The sequence below is a fragment of the Pteropus vampyrus genome, unplaced genomic scaffold (assembly GCF_000151845.1).
Source record: "Pteropus vampyrus isolate Shadow unplaced genomic scaffold, Pvam_2.0 Scaffold106, whole genome shotgun sequence".
NCBI lineage: Eukaryota > Metazoa > Chordata > Mammalia > Chiroptera > Pteropodidae > Pteropus > Pteropus vampyrus.
Window position 1 is genome coordinate 2,699,688 of NW_011888887.1, and position 16,479 is coordinate 2,716,166.

Genomic DNA, 16,479 nt, shown 5'->3' on the forward strand with positions numbered 1-16,479 from the left:
GTCTAAGGATTCTCAAGTCCCTTATGTAAAATAAAATGGTGTATTTGCATACAACCTACATACATCATCCTATATACTTTAAATTATTTTTAGAGTACTTATAATACCTAATGCAATGTAAATGTTATGGAAAGAATTGTTATGTTATATTCTTTAGGGAATGATGACAAGAAAAAAGTCTGTACATGTTCAGTATGGCAGCAACCATTTTAGGCTTAACTACACAGTATGTGTCAACAACAACATAATGTTTAAAAAAATATATTTTCAATCTAAGGTTGGTCGGATCTGTGGGTGTGGAACCTGCAGATATAGAGGGCTGACTGTATTTATTGAGTGCCTACTTTGTGCCAGGATCAGAGGGAAGCACATTCTTGGAAGAGAAAGAAGTGCAAAATAGGAGGAACAGGGTGAAGGTAAGTGTGTCTGGAACCATGAATCATGGGAGAGGTGTAAGAAATGAAAATGGAGAGAAGCAGAAGTCAGAAAATTTAGGACCTCAAAAGCCATAGACAAGGAGTTTGGATTTTATTTGGAGTGCAAAAGGAAGCCAGTAAAGGCATAACTTGATTGATATTGTAAAAAGACCTCTCTGGCTCCCAGGGGTGGGGAGAATGGACTGTGAGAGCCCTGAAATGAAGGAGATCATGAATGGGGGCGTGGGTGTGTGTGCGTGTGCGTGTGTGTGTGCATGTGTGTGTGCATGTCCCCGTGAAAGCCAAAGGCCAGGTATTAGTGCTGGAGATGGAAACGATTGATTCAAGAGATATTTAGGAGGTAACCTTGATAGGGCTTGGTGATGGGTTGGAAGGGGTACAGAGGGAGAGGAAGGTCTCAAAGGGGAATACTAGGTTTCTGATAACAGGGATCCACTGTCATCTCATCCTGCCATGTCACCCAACTTATGACAGAATAATTGGATTGTTATTTTCACTCATTTCAGCTTGCTTTTTAGAGTGAGGCTTCTATATCACCATGTGGCTTCTATAAATGGTACCAGCAGTGAGCCCAGAAATGTTAAAAGACACTAAATATATTTTCAAAGTGCCTTTCAATTCACTAAGGGAAAAAAAGAGGGGAAGTGCCTTCCTAACCCTTTTACTGTCAGCATATTTAGCTGAGCCAAGTAACACAAGCTTTCCCAGTGTGAGTGTCTCAGTGCACCTTTGAAAAGTAGCTAACCTGATCATGAAAATAAAGTTGAGAGACTCAAGCTCTGTGGGAGATTCTGACTTGTTCCCCCAGCCTTCCACAGAAAGAACTCTGAGATACCTTACATCCCTGCCACAATAGTGCTCTTCCTCTCGATTTATTTTCTCAGATGAAGAGAGATTGAGTGATCACAGCTCCAGCTTTGTGCCATCATGAACAACCTTAATCAATCATAGCTTTAGACACTGGGCCAAACAAGATGCCAGAAGAACATCTGAGTGAGAATTATTTTCTTGGCAAATCTTCGCGAATCTTCAGATTGCAGTTTTTCATTCCAATCTGAGTGGAAAGTGAGTTTGGACACCAGGATAAAAAAGTAGTTTATCGTTGGAGGAGTTGTGGACAGGCATACCTTAAAGATGTAGCAATGGAGGGAAATAAATGTGCTCTATCAGCCAGATGTTACAGTTTCTGGCAAGGAAATACTGTAGGTTAAAATTTTCAGGCTCTGCTTGGCTTCACTGCTTAGTTGGTTTTTCATCTCCCTTCTGTAAAAATTTCCAGGCTCATGTGAGAAACTTGTACAAATAAATCAAAGGATCAGAATCAAATCATTTCGATATCCAAAACTGTGATCCTTACCTCTGACAAATAAATTTTGCTTCAAGTGACCTGTTTCCTTGGCTCTTCACATTCCACAGTGTGCTATGCTCAACTTAGAGCAAGCTTTTTAGAATTATTTCTATTACCAGTCTTTAATTTACACAAATAAATAGAAATTTGTGGTCAGTGCCTTCTGTTCTATTTGTACCAGGCTAAAGGTTCTAAAGACTTATATGCACAGACTAAATATCTCCCTCTCAGGGCCATTGCATGAGATAGCTCCAGTGGACACCATTCACATTGTTTTTCCTTTGAGTCCCATCCGCTAGGCAGTGCCAAAGGATGTCTTTCATATGCCCTTTGGAGTTATGGAAGGAGGCAACCTCTTTGTTCACCACCCATGAACTAATGCCATGAACCTACGAAATGCCCTTTTCTCGCTTGTGGTACCTAGGGTGCCTCCAGGCTATCTTGGGCTTACTTGGCCGCAGACTTTCCCCTTCACCCTGGTTGTGTAAACTGCTTATAACTTGGCTTTTGCTTTTGTTTCTTGAAAGTATTTTGTCCTAGTGGTACTAGGACCCTGCCCCAAGCCCTACCTAGCACTTTTCATTTCCTTCTAAGGGACTAGACTCTGTCTTTTGTACCCACCCCTTAGGAACATTCTATTTCTTCCTTTCTCTTGGAGTGGATTAGGTACTGAGGCAGAAATATTGTCCACAATCTTACCCACCTGAGGTTACCCCAAACGGCTGAGAATTCCTCAACCTAATGCATACCCACAAGAGTTTCCTTAGTCTACCCCAACCCTTGGCTAGAGTCTTGTCCCACCAAGTTAAGTTTGCCTCAGTCTACTCCAGAAATTCATTCGGAACGGATCCCTTAAAATATTGTGGCTTGTCCTGCTGTGAAATCATGCTCAACCATGATCCTGCCATTTTGGTCTTATTCTCTTCTTGAAGGATCACTTTTGAGGGTCTAGTGGGCAACACAAGAGATGACGATATCCTATTATAAAATTGGATACTTAAGTGTAGGCCAGGTTGTAAATCGCTTCAAGAGCCTCTGACAGCAAAGTTTTAAATTTTATTAATGAAACATGTCGATGAATACCACATTTTTTCTGTCTTTGTTATATGTAAAAAGCTCAAAATATTTGGAAGATCAATTCCCAAACATCAGATCCTCTTACATTGTGTTGGCCAGTGACATAAACCTTCTTATCCTGCTCTGTCATTCTAGCCTTTCCATCCAAGCTCCCCTATCTTTAGGAATTTAGACAAAAGGAGGAAGTTAGATATAAGAGATGCAAACCACAGGGTATCTTCAGTGGTTGTTTTTCTTTGTGCTGAGTAGGATGAGATCTGCCCTAACCTTCCTAAAGGGACTCATAAAGCTCTGGTCATAACGAATTTTATTCTGGGAAATAAACCAAAAATAAAAATTTAGATTTTTTCAGTGCTGTACTCCAGTGATCCAAAGAAAATAGTGAGTTGAATATTTGCAAATACTGTGATGGGACTTGGACCATTGTAATCTGCACACATATTTAAGACACATGAAATCCCTGTACTCTGCAGTGGCTCCCCATGGGTGACATCACTTGTTATGAGTTTGAGAGGGAGTAGCTCAAAGAATGTAATGGAAAAATCCCAAATGCATATGTAATTGGTTATGAATGCCAGAAAGTTCACTGTGTTTATACCAGGAGGACTGACTGAATGTTTTAGGAATCAAGAGTCTTTTTTGCTGTTACCACAAAATTGTCTGTGGAAGATCTTATTCCTCTTACTTATATACCCAGATCCTGTTGGTTAGGAACCCAGGCCTAAACATAGGGACCTTCATCCACTGCCTTTTTGGCAGGGATGGGAGGCATGGTATCTAGGGACAAGGGGTAAAATCCCACTCCTTATCTCTAACAACCTCACCCCACTTTCAGAATGAGAGGATTCAGGTAAATGGTCAAAACTGCTTCCTCAGTTTTTGCACAGTAGACACATGTACTGGGACCTCACGGCTTGGTGAAAAGAGCCCTTTTTTTAAGAGCCCTTTTTTTTACACCGGACTCACTGGACTAGGCCTAAGGCCCTGACCATTACTGGCTGAGTGACCCTGGGTAAGTGCCTTAATCTCCCTGAATTTCAATTTCCTCATATGCAAAAGTGGGGATAAAAATATCTATCTTATAAGAATTGTTGTGAGAATTGAAGATAATAAAAAGCTATTATTTTTATGTTTCTCACAGAAATTTATAGCCAATAATAGCTATTATAAGTATTTGCGATTATCTTATCATCTCCCTCTTCTATCACTTCCTCCTGAGAATTTTGTACAAATTCCCTAGTAACAACTGGGTACTGAGGAACATTCTAGTTCTTCCTTTCTCTTAGAGTGGATTAAGTACTAAGGCAGAAATATTGTACAAACTTACCCCAAACTGCTCAGAATTCAACCTAATGCACACCCACAAGAGTCTTCTTATTCAGAACCTGAGCAAGCAGAAGCTAGCTTGCTTGACTCATGTTTGCGGGGTCCCCTTTGCCATGCTCAAAGAGCCTCAGATACAGTCTGCAGCTCCACTTTACCAGTTAAAATCAGGTCACCCGCATGAAGCACAGCATCTGTTCATGGAAGGCTCGGTTAATGTTTGTGCTCTGAAGAGTAAAGGAATTAACATAATCATCACACTTTGCTTAGATATCAGAAATGATTACTTATTTCTAACTTTTAATAACTTTCATGCTATAATCATAACTTTACCTGTAACCATAGATTTTAAATTAATATACTTCTCAAGTGTGTAGAAATGTAACTTTTTTATGTCTCCATGTTGAATTCAACTGACTCAGGACCTCACCATGTCTCACTCACCTTTTCTTCAGATGATGGGAAAAATAATCTTGATTTTGCAGATGAAAGGTAATTTAGTCACATTCAGTTTAAAATTTAGCCTCTCAGTTAATTATATTCAGTTCAGGATTTAGAGTAACACAATTTAAAATTCATAGCCTTTTCTTCCATCCCTCTAGTGGTTTGGGGGTACAGAGGAACTTATAGACTGTTAAAGTGTTGGGGCAGCATGTGTGGTCTACAGGCTGGCCTCAGTTCTTCATCAGCCTCCACCGGCACTTTAGGATTTGGCCCCTGTAGCTCTACATCTGCTGCTGATGTAGCTGGCCACACCTGGTTGGGGGACTTAGACAGAAATATCATGCAGATGTCTGTCATCCCTGCCAGAACTTCTGGTGACCAGGTCCATGTCTACTGCATCCTCTTCACTCTGGTATTTTTTAAAGTCTTCTGGCCTTTATGGTCCTTCTGAGTGCCATACAGGAGAGACATGAACTTCTGGATGACCCGCATATTGTTTTCAGTCCCTCCCTCTGCCCAAACACAATGTTCCATCTACCCTGTGACAATTCCAACACACTGAGAGAAAGTGTCCTCTCATAGTTCCAGATGAGAAGCGGAGCAGAAACCTCCCCCATGTTCAGCCTACTCCCAAACCACCTGGGATCTTTTTAGTCTCACACTTCTTTCTTAGACTGAGGCCTAGAAAATGGGGGACATTGTTGGTTACCATTCTGAGAGCTCTTCCTCTTCCTTACTAAAAGAAACCCAATTTTGTTCAGGGTACCAGTGTCATTAGTACTAATATTCACCTTTCCAGACTTCTTTTCACTAGGGATGGACAATAAGATGTAAATGGAAAATATTAAGTAGGCTTCTTAAAAGCTATTGTTTTCATGACTTAAAAAAAAAGCTGATGTGCATCTTTTGCCTTTGTTTTTTATTTTTCTGCTTTCTTGCTGTTTGGAATGCATACATGATGTCAAGAGCTAGAGCAGTCATCTTGCAACCAGCAAGCCCCATACTAAGGCAATAGGAAGCTAAGAGGAGTCTGGACCATTGATGACTTGAGTACAGATCTGAACTACTTATCTTTAGACTTTTTGTTAGTAAATAAATCACAGTTTACTTATGCCACTGTGATCAGGTCACTTGTACATGCAGCTAAAGCAATAAAAATTGATTAACTTGGGTACCAAATTTATCTTAGTCTTGCTACCTCTAAATATATGTGGCCTCTCAACCTCTCTACATGCACCCCTCAGAAACCCTGGTACATCATTGCAGGGAAATAAAACTTCCCTGGATTCCTCAGTACTGCTGTAAAAAGCCTTAGCCTCTTGAGACACAGAAATGTAAACAGTATAGAGGGAGGAAATATTGGTTTTCACTTCTCTTGGACACATTTCACATACCATAAGGATTAGATCTGTAGCTGTTTGTTTCCCTAATGATGTAGATAATTGCTCTGATCCAAAAGGATAATAAAACTTCTCTTATCTCCCCCAAAGCCAAACATCCTGTGATAGGCCTCTAGGTTAGCTCCTAAGAAATTATACATAAGAAGAGGTGAAGCCTGGACCTCTCTAGGCTGGAACTCTAGGCTATCTGACTCCTGGAGAAATTTTATTTACAGTCCATATGGTTAGGGTTCTTCTCATCTCCATCTCAAGGCAACAAGTTTTTGTTTTCCTTCTCTTATTTTGGGATGGGAATAAAGGCAGCTGCTTCTCTCTTGTGTATAAACTGACAAAATCCATTATTCTCCACCACCCACTATTCAAGTTAAAAGATTCCATGGCTCTTATTGAGAAGCCTGCGGGACTAGGTGTGGTGAACCCATGCTGCAGTGTTATTCTGTTTGTTGATCTAGTTGTATCAATAAAGAACTCTTTTCTCTGGCCCAGATGCCTCATGTCTCAGCAGTATTCACATATAAAAAGTAGATAACTGTGCAAATGGCACAACACATCCCAGTCCTTGACAAAACAATTGTATCTGTATATTTCCTACTTTGTGGTACATTTTATAACCACATTTTTTTTATTCCCCTCTATTCAGGCTCTTCTAAAAACTAAAAGCTCTCTTTGGTCTAAACAACCTGATTCTTTCACAATCCTGGATGAAGCAGACTTTATGAACTTAACTTGGAAGTCTAAATGGGAACATTTAATCTTTTATCTTTGCTATGTTCTTTCCTCATTCTGAAGAAGGCTTTTGGAGATGTAATGACACAGGAATAAAATATGTATTGTATAATATTTCAAAATATTCGCTTCTTGTACTGTTTTATATTAGCTGGCATGACATTGGCATGTTACATGGTGCTGTAACCTTTCACTATACTATAAATTTAACCCATTGCGGGGCTTCTTCAGGACCACAGTAGCAGTGCCTCTGCAGACTTCGTTCATCTGGTGCTGTGCCATTCCACTCTGTCTCTTGTCACGATATCCTTCTGGCATGGACATAGCAGTTTGCATCTTGGAGGTGGTACAATGTGTGTCCATCAACCGCTTATCTTCTTTTTTTCCTTTAAATCTGGTTGGTTAATGGCCACAAATTCTATGTTCCTTTTCTCATTGAGGAGTAAGGTCTGTTTTCCTTCCCTCTGAATCTGTGTACTATCTGTGATAGTGACTGATAGAATACAGCAGAAACAATGCTGCACTAGTTTCTGGACCTCAGCCCTAAGACATCAGCTCCTTCCACTTTACGGGAAACACTCTTGCAGCTCTGAGCCACCATGTAAGCAGTCCAGCTATCCTGAAGAAATGATCAGATGAGGAGGACAAGGAGCCCAGCCAAGCCTAGGCTTCTGACTCTCCTTGTCAAGACATTGAGCATATGAAGGAATTCATCTTTAACCTTCCAGACCAGCTTACCCTTCAGCTGAATACCTGAGTGACTGTGGTTAGTGTTGAATGGAGCAGAATTGCCCAAATGAACACTCTCTGAATTCCTGTCCCCCAAAATTATAAGATACAATTAAATTGGCTGTTGTTTTAAGCTGCTAATTTTAGGGGGGAGTTTATTACACAGCATTTAATAACTAAAACATTCTGATTCATTGCTGTCCTTCTTGGTCACTAGCATCTATTTTTCCCTCTCTTCAACCTAAGACAGCCTCATAGCATCTCCTACATTGATTTTACTCAAATGCTATTTATTATAATAATAGTGGTTCAAGAAACCATATAGAAAGTTAATTGTCAGACAAATTGCTTAATAGCCTAGAATGTGAACTGTGATCATATTTGGATATTCTGAGGATCTAGGTCTGTCCTCTACTTGGCGAGATAGTAGATTCACTCAGAAGTAGATTTTTAATCATAATCTTTATGTTAAAAAAAATGGAATGCTTAATCTTTTGCTAGTTCATTATAAGAGAAGTACAGACAAGTCATGAATGTTAAGAAAATACTTTCAAAAACAGAAATAGCATTTTTGAAAGCATGAAACTAAATGCAACAAAATAAAATTATACAGAATATTAAGGAATACATAAAACTACACTACTAAAATGGTTACTATTTTTAAAGAATAACATGTAATTACAACTGAGAAAATAAAACAAATTGAAAGATTGTATTTGAAGATTTAGGTTATGAAAAAATACCCTAATTAATGAAATATAATTATGTAAATATTTAATTGTTTAGAGTTTTATTTTAAATAATTTTTTTCTATAAAGTTGAATTGTTCAGAATAACGTATTTCATAGATATATAAATTAAGGTCATAAAATAAATTTTGATTATTGAAAAAATATATGATTATTAAGAAAAATCAAAGTCTCCCCCCCAAAAAGGTAGATTTTTAAAAATCCCTAATCAACATGATCATTATTTATACTGATAGATGCATTGGTATTAATAAACCCTAAGCAGCCTCAGGATTTGAATTTCTTTCCTATTTAAATATTTCAAGATTTATAAAATACAACTTTTATCAATGCAAAGAAATAGTCAACATACAATGATGTAATTAGTGTCCAAAAGCTTAGAAAAAAATAACATTTTAAAAATATTCAAAGCAGAAACAGGATTAAATTTCTGTGCTTCTCAGGGGGATTTAGATGAAAAAGGAAGAGGCAAAGAGGTTGCAATATGTTTGCATAGTTACACCATTTTGATTTTTCTTCTAAAATTTTAGAAATTTTCTTCCTTCAAAGTTCTTTTTTTCACTGGAGCCTATCTGTGTTGCATGGTAGACAAAACTGAGTTACTCCAGGAATGGTTATCAACCCCATCAGACCCAAGCCCCCTTATTCTCCTGAAATAAAATTCATGAGTAATGTAATCTGTCTCCACAAGTATTTTTAATATAATAGATAATGCCCTAATTTTAATGTAGAAGAGAAATAAAAGGAAAATAATTTATAATACAATATTTTAATATGTAAGAACTTGGGCTTAATGAAGGATAAAGGGGATCAAATATATGGTGAAGAAAGGATATTTGACTTTGGGTGGTGAACACACAATGCAATATACAGATGATATATTATAGAATTATACACTTGAAACCTAGGTAATTTTGCTAACCAATGTCATCCTAATAAATTTAATAATAATAAAAAGAATAATGAAGAATTAGGTGCTTGCACACACACATAGGAATCACTATAATGGTGGTGGCTACAAATGATTCAAGTGTGGTATATTGGAGACTCATACCACAAGCATTGTTGCCAGATGATTTTGTTTTCAAGAATTATGAACTGCTGTTGGTAACATACTGAACAAAACAAAGTAAAGTTGTCCCTTAATTTACCAAGTTCTTGCATTCTGATTTTTCAAATTCTGGAGTGGCTCCATAGTGTAGTGGTTAGCATGTCTGCTTTACACGCAGAAAGTCCTCGGTTTGCACCCCAGGTGAAGCCACAGACCATACCCCGGGTGCACCAGGCCCCAAGTGCACTCCCTGAGTATGTGGGAGGAGACACCCCACCTTCAGAGATCCAGATTTTAAGGGGAGACGGCAACATCCGTAGGTCAGGAGTGGAGGTGGGGAGTGGGATTAAAGAGGGGAAAAAAATTCCATTGTATGTTAAATTTATTATACATTAAAACCATCACGACTTTGTTTTCATGAGTGTCCAGTGGAATATTCAAAAGTCATGTGGCTATGGGATATTTCTCTATTGTGTAAGATTGTCCAACGCATTCACAATATGTACCATTCCTGCTTCTTCCATCACTGTGATGACAAAATTGCCTCTATAGAGTAAGGTTGTCAGCTTAAATACAGAATGCTTTGTTATATTTGAATTTCAGAGAAATAACAAAAGTTTTCGGTATAAATATGTCCTATGCAATATTTGGGATATACTTTCACGCAAAAAAAATTTGTTGTTCTCTAAAATTCATATTTAACTAGGCGTCTTGTATTTTTATTTACTAAATCCGGCAACCATACCCTAGAGGAAGGTACTAATCTCTTGAGAACCACACTGCTCAGCAGGCTCAAGACTTCAAACCAGACTTCCAACATCTGGAACCATGACCCCAGGGAACACTAGGGCATCTCATGAGGAAAAGAGACAGACACCAGTGTGTGAGGGCACTGCCACTTCCCCTTTGTGTTACCCACTGCCTACAACATGCAGAAGTTCTCTAATACTAGTATGTTTTTTGGGGTCAGTTCAAACTAGCCTATGGCATTGCATTTACTTGTCTTTCAGTTCTCTATGCTAATTTTAATTTAAAGGAAGTCACAAAGGGATCCAAGGCCAATTTTTTCTAAGAAACAATTTAAAACATTTCCTTTATTAGGAGAAAGGGGACAGTTAACCTTTCAGTGATTTTCATGTTGGCATATCATCTCTCTGGAGATAATGAAGATAAATTGAGAAAAAACTTAGCACTTTATTGCATCTTTTGCTGCACATAGTTCTTCTGACATGGGTGATATTAAGAGAGAACAGAAGGAGGAAAGAGAGGGAGAGAGAAATAAAGATGTGTATGTCTGTTTCTCCTACATGAGCGCGAGCTTTTCTGAGGAGAGGTGTCGTGATTCTTTCTCATACGTCTCCCCAACGGTGCCTAGTATAGTACCTTATACGGTGGAAACTAAATTTCTCCCTAATGTGATAGAAAGAATCAAAGGCACTAGGGTAAAGTAGGTGTCATAATAAATAATATCATGATATATATTATATGTCAGTCAAAAATAAGTAAATTATTTTTGCAAGACCTAAAAAATATTTTGGAGCAAATTCTCTCAGTTTTTTAAAAATTTATTTATTTAAGTTAATTTCAAGTATACAGTACACTGGTTAGACAACTATGTAGATCATAAAACAATCTCCCCAATTGCTCCCTCCCTCCTCTGACCCTCCACTTAGCCAATGTATTAATGCTAACTGCATTCCCTATGCTGTGTTCCCCATCCCTGTGACCATCTATCAAGTACTAATTTGCACTTCTTTAACCCTTCGCCCCATTCTCCCAGCCCCCTGACCCCCACCCCTCTGTCTATCACCAAATTGTCCACTATATTTGTGAGTCTGCTCTTGATTAGTTTGTTCTTTTTGTTCCTTAGATTCCGCATATAAGTGAAATCATATGGTATTCATCTTTCTCTGTCTGACTTATTTCACTCAGCATAATAACCTCTAGGTCCATCTATGTCATTGCAAAAGCTAGGATTTCATTTTTTTTAATTGCTGAGTAATATTCTGTAATTTCTTTATCCAATCATCTGTAGATGGGCATTTAGGTTGCTTCATAACTTGACTATTGCAAATTGTGCTGCCATGAATAAAGGGTGCATAGATTTTTACAAATTATTGTTTTGGTTTTCTTTGGATAAATACCCAGAAGTGCAATTGCTGGGTCAAATTCCCTCAGTTTTATAGATGAGGAAAAAAAGATTCAAAGTCTTAGCTTCTTTGAATAATATGTTGGAGTGGGAAGCCGGGCCTCCTGAAAATGGCTGCAGATTTTATTTTATTTCCCAAAATGTTTCTTCAGAAGAGTGGTCTTGGGAGGTTACTTTACTAAAGTTTCTTTAGTAAAGTAAGTTAGGAAGATGTTGTCTACCATCTTTCACTTTTCTAGTTCACAGTGTACATTATCAAATTAAAAATTTTGAAAAGTCCTCAGTAAGTGAACTTATTTTACTGGTCAACTCAGCATTTCCGAAACATAGATGATCATGAACCTCTGCCAATATGATGCCTAGGATCTTTCAGAAATAATACTCTACCATGTGGCCAGAGGACTTGAAATATATAAACATGACAATGGACTTGGCAAGCAGTGGCCACAGACTCAATGTAAAGTGGATTTTACTGTAGAGGCTCCCAAAGAGGCCTGTGAATATAGCCGCATCAAAATCACCAAAGAAGCTTATGAAATGCGGATTGTTAGACTTTGTATTCTCCAAATGCAGAGTCTCTAGATCTACATGGGGCCCAGTAATGTGTATTTGTAAAGTTCTATAAGTCGGTGAATTACAGCCCCTCCAGGACTTAGTCTGAAAATGCTATGTTGCCTAATATTACATCAGCACATTTTAATGGAATGTAAAACTGCCCTAGACCTGTGTTTCCTGTAATCTCAGTCATTGAGGAACTTGCAGTGGAGACACTTGTACAAGTTAATGGGAAAATGCAAGATTACCTAACATTATTATTATTATTTTTTCCTGTGGAGAAGGCAGGAGTCTATGTGATTACAAAGAAAGAGAGACTTCATGGAGTCTTTATGATTTACACAGAAGGCTGGGTTTGGGCCTCTGAAGAGATAATATATTTTGAGTTATATTTGTGTTACGGGTTGAATTGTGTGAAATGTTGAATTCCTAACCCCCAGTGCCTCAAAATGTGACCTTATTTGGAATAGGCTTGTTGCAGATGTAATCAGTTAAGATGAGGTCAACTAATATGGCTAGTGTCATAGAAAGGGGAAATTTGGACATAGACATGCACATAAGGAGAGCGTAGGTGAAAATGAAGGCAGAGCTTGGAGTGATGTTTGTAAAAGCCAAGGAATGCCAAAGAATTCTAGCAAACCACCAGAAGCCAGGGGATAGGCATTGAACAGAGTCTTCCTCTCAATCTTCAGAAGGAATCAACCCTGACTTCTAGCCTCCAGAACTGTGAGACAATAGATTTCTGTTGGTAAAGGCACTTAATTTGTGCTTTATTATTATAGCCCTAGCACACTAATACACATATCCAGAAGTTACCATAGGTCATATGGTTATCTTTCTGTTCCTGTGTCTCTATCTCCTGTGGAACTCTCCCACCTCCTAGGCCTCCACAGCCCTTCAGTGGCATCTGTCTGTGGCTTCTAGATAGTTTTGCGGTAAACATCTTTCCACAAGCATTTTCACTGCAAATATTTTCACCACATAAGTATTTGGCCATGAGGCAATTTCACAGAAAAAGATAAAAGAATAAAAAATAAAAGAGGGACATTAAAAAGAATGTAATGAAACATGAAAAATTAATAACAAAATTAAAAAGACTTTACTCCAAAAAATGAAATGCTTTGTCTTTGAAGTCTTTTGCTCATAGTGTACATTTCTTTTTTGCTTGTTGATTCATTTTGTTCGGGATCACACTTTTTTTCTTTTACACTACAATTTCTTTTTTTATTAAGAGAGGTATCAGTTTCAAACTAAAGAACCAATAATTAATGCTCTCAAAGACTGTTGTGAATTATTAGCCACCTATCTTATATTTGCCATAGCATGGTAAACTTTTGGTTTGAATGGATGAGAGGGAAGGCTATGCTCACTGAAGGATTTGCAAACTGATACGTTATTATTTTCTAGTATGGTATGCAATCTAGCATTGCAATCTGGTTTTATACATAGTTGTTATCTACTATTTTAAGACCACCATGTCTACTTATCACTGTATAAACCATTATGAGGGCTAAGATTTATATAATATAAAAATTGGAGTACTGTGAGAACTTATTTGCCAATACAGAAACGAAACCAAACTGACAAAATACATTAAGTCTGCCAAGTGTAAACAAAACTGTCAACCAGTTATTTTATCTTTTACAGCAAAATTGCATTATAGCCAATTAGTCATGGAGTGAAAATGCATGTGGAAAACACGCTGTGGCAAAGATGTTTACGAAACAATGGACATGTGTCTATGGATAAGAAGTCAGGAAAGTTGTTGATAATGATAATAAACTGCCCACCTCTATCACATTCCCCTGGTGATATTATAAGAGCATGCACAGTTCTTTAGTCTTTTTATTACTTATTACTATTACTAATAATAGTAACAAAAAAGCTGTGTTGATTATCTACAACTAAGAAGCTTAAAATTTATCTTTTATTAGTATTTTTTAAAACACATTTAGGAGTTGAGCTAGTTTATGAGAGGAACACAGAATTTCATGACACAGATATCAAATTATAAGTAGTATAAGAACCTGACTCTGAAATCCAGTTCCCTTGACTTTCAGTCCACACGTAAGACAAGGCTAATGGTTGTAGCAGATGCTATTGGGCCCAGCTCATACAAACCCTTATCCCTCACCATGCCAGTACAAGCCCAAGCACTTGAAACTCTTTGCCCGGGTACTTTCTTTCAGCCTTTCAAGAGCAGGCCAGAAGTTAATGTCCAGGAGTTAATGCCCCTGGGAACAGCGCTCAGCCAATGACAGACAGAGTCACAAGAAAAATATCCTACTTTACTTATCCCACAGGTTGGATAACTCTTAGGAGTATTCCCAGAGGATTTGAGCCCCAGTTGCCCACAATAGCAACTGTTATTACATACCCTTTCTTAGCGTTTTTCCCTTCCTCTCTCACATCCTCACTCTTTTGCGATCACTTCCAATGCAAACTATTTCCTTTGTAAATTTCTTATCTCAGGGTCTGCTTCTAGGGTAGCCCAAGTTAAGATAGTGGTGTATAATGATACAATTTCCTTGGTTAATTTTTAACCTGTTGTTTTATGTACTGATTTGTGTTTGTAATTGGCAAATCTATCTACAAAGGCAAAGTGATTTTATTTCATAGACAAAATATGGTTGTCATAGGTGCTGTTGGCAAATGTTCTGTTTCTCTCTTTCTGTGCATACAGTAGGATTGCATGTCCCCTCCCTCAAGGTAGATATGGCCATGTGACTTGGTATGGCCAATGAAATATAAGTGGAAGTAATTCATCCTTAAGAGCCAGTGCATAATCCTTCGTGTTCACTTTTTTCTGTCTTGGTGGGTCACAGACTCTAAAATGGCCTCAATGATCCCCACATCCTGGGATTCATGTCCTTGTGCAGTCCCCTTCTCTTTAGTATGATAACTTGATACTAACTAATACAATATAACAAAGGTGATGGGCTGTTACTTCCATTATTATATAAGATTGTAAATTCTATTTTGCTATCATGTTCTCTTTCTTGCTAGCTTTAGTGAAATGAGTAGCCATTTTTTAAGTTGTTCTGTAGCGAGGCCCACATGGCAAGAGGCTGCCATTCCAAAAATCTGCAAGGTACTGAACCCTGCTGACAACCATAGGAGCTTGGACATGGATCCTTCCACAGTCAAGCCTTCAGATGAGACTACCAGCTCTGGCTAACACCTTGATTGCAGCCCCAAGAGAGACCATGAAGCCAAAGACCCAGCTAAGCTGTGCCTGGATCCCTGGCCCAAAGAACCTGTAAGATAATAGTGTGCTTTGTTTAATTTTGTGGTAATTTGACATACAGCAATAGAAAACTAGTTGGCAGTTGTGGCAGCACAGAGATGTAACCTCCCTCAGGCTAGGTCCCAGCTATCCCCGTGAACATGTAGCGTAATTAAGAAATAAAGCTTTGGTATTTAAAGCCACTGTGACTTTGGAGTTGTTACTGCAGCATAGTTTAGCCTATCACAACTGAATGATAATGCATATTCTTTTGCTCCCTCCACTTGGCTTCCACATGATTGAAAAAAAGAAAAAAAATCCAACCATGAGAGTCACCTTGAGTTATGCAGACAGCAGAAGTTTGCATGGAACCAAACTTGGTTAAAAAATCTTCCCCATAAATTAGTGTCTTTCTCAGCTGCCGGTTTTAAAATGTGGCCTAATCAAAGTTAATACCTATTCAAATCTTGTCTTTGACATGCAAATATCCTAATATGAATATACTAATATCCTGCCAAATTTTAGAGTAGTTGCCTCAAAATCTAAAACAGCTAGATCTATCCTTGTTGAAAATAACAACAACCCAGCATCTCACTCTAGTTTGGTGATTTGCCTTTCTAACATTTTGCGTTTAGCAGGAGGTTAATTAGACACAATTGCAACACTGCTGTGCTGCCCTAGGACATAACACAAAGGGCCAATTTGGAGAAAACCGTATCTTAAAAACCCTAGGAGATACCAGCTTGAAATTTCTAGCAGGTTTAAAACAGAATCTTCTTTACAAATTTAGTAGCTTTATTGGAACTGTAGGTTTGTGGTATAAGCCCTAATTGGACTAAAGTTTCCATTGCAATGATCTGCTCAAGGACATTATAAAAAGTCAACTTTCAGACGTGTTTATCTACTTCTTGGCTCCTAGGCACAATTGGAAATGCTAATATCCAGATGCCCTTCTACAGAAAGAAATTGAGGGCTTTTGAATTATAGAATGCAGGTTTTCCTGTCCCAAAAATTAACTCATGCAATTAGACCACCAGTGAAGCTCAGAACAAATGTAAACGTGAAAAGTGAGTATAGCAGAGAGAGTAACTGGTTAGCTGTCTGTATGCCCTAACAAAAGGAAGATGTAATCACCCCGGGATTGAGGGCATTTCCTGGGCAGGCTGGCAAGCCTCAGGCTCCCACCTTCCTTCCTTCTGACCTTCATCCCTTGTGACCAGACTCAGAAGGCCCTTGTCCTTCCCTTGGCCAAATGCTCTTTCCTC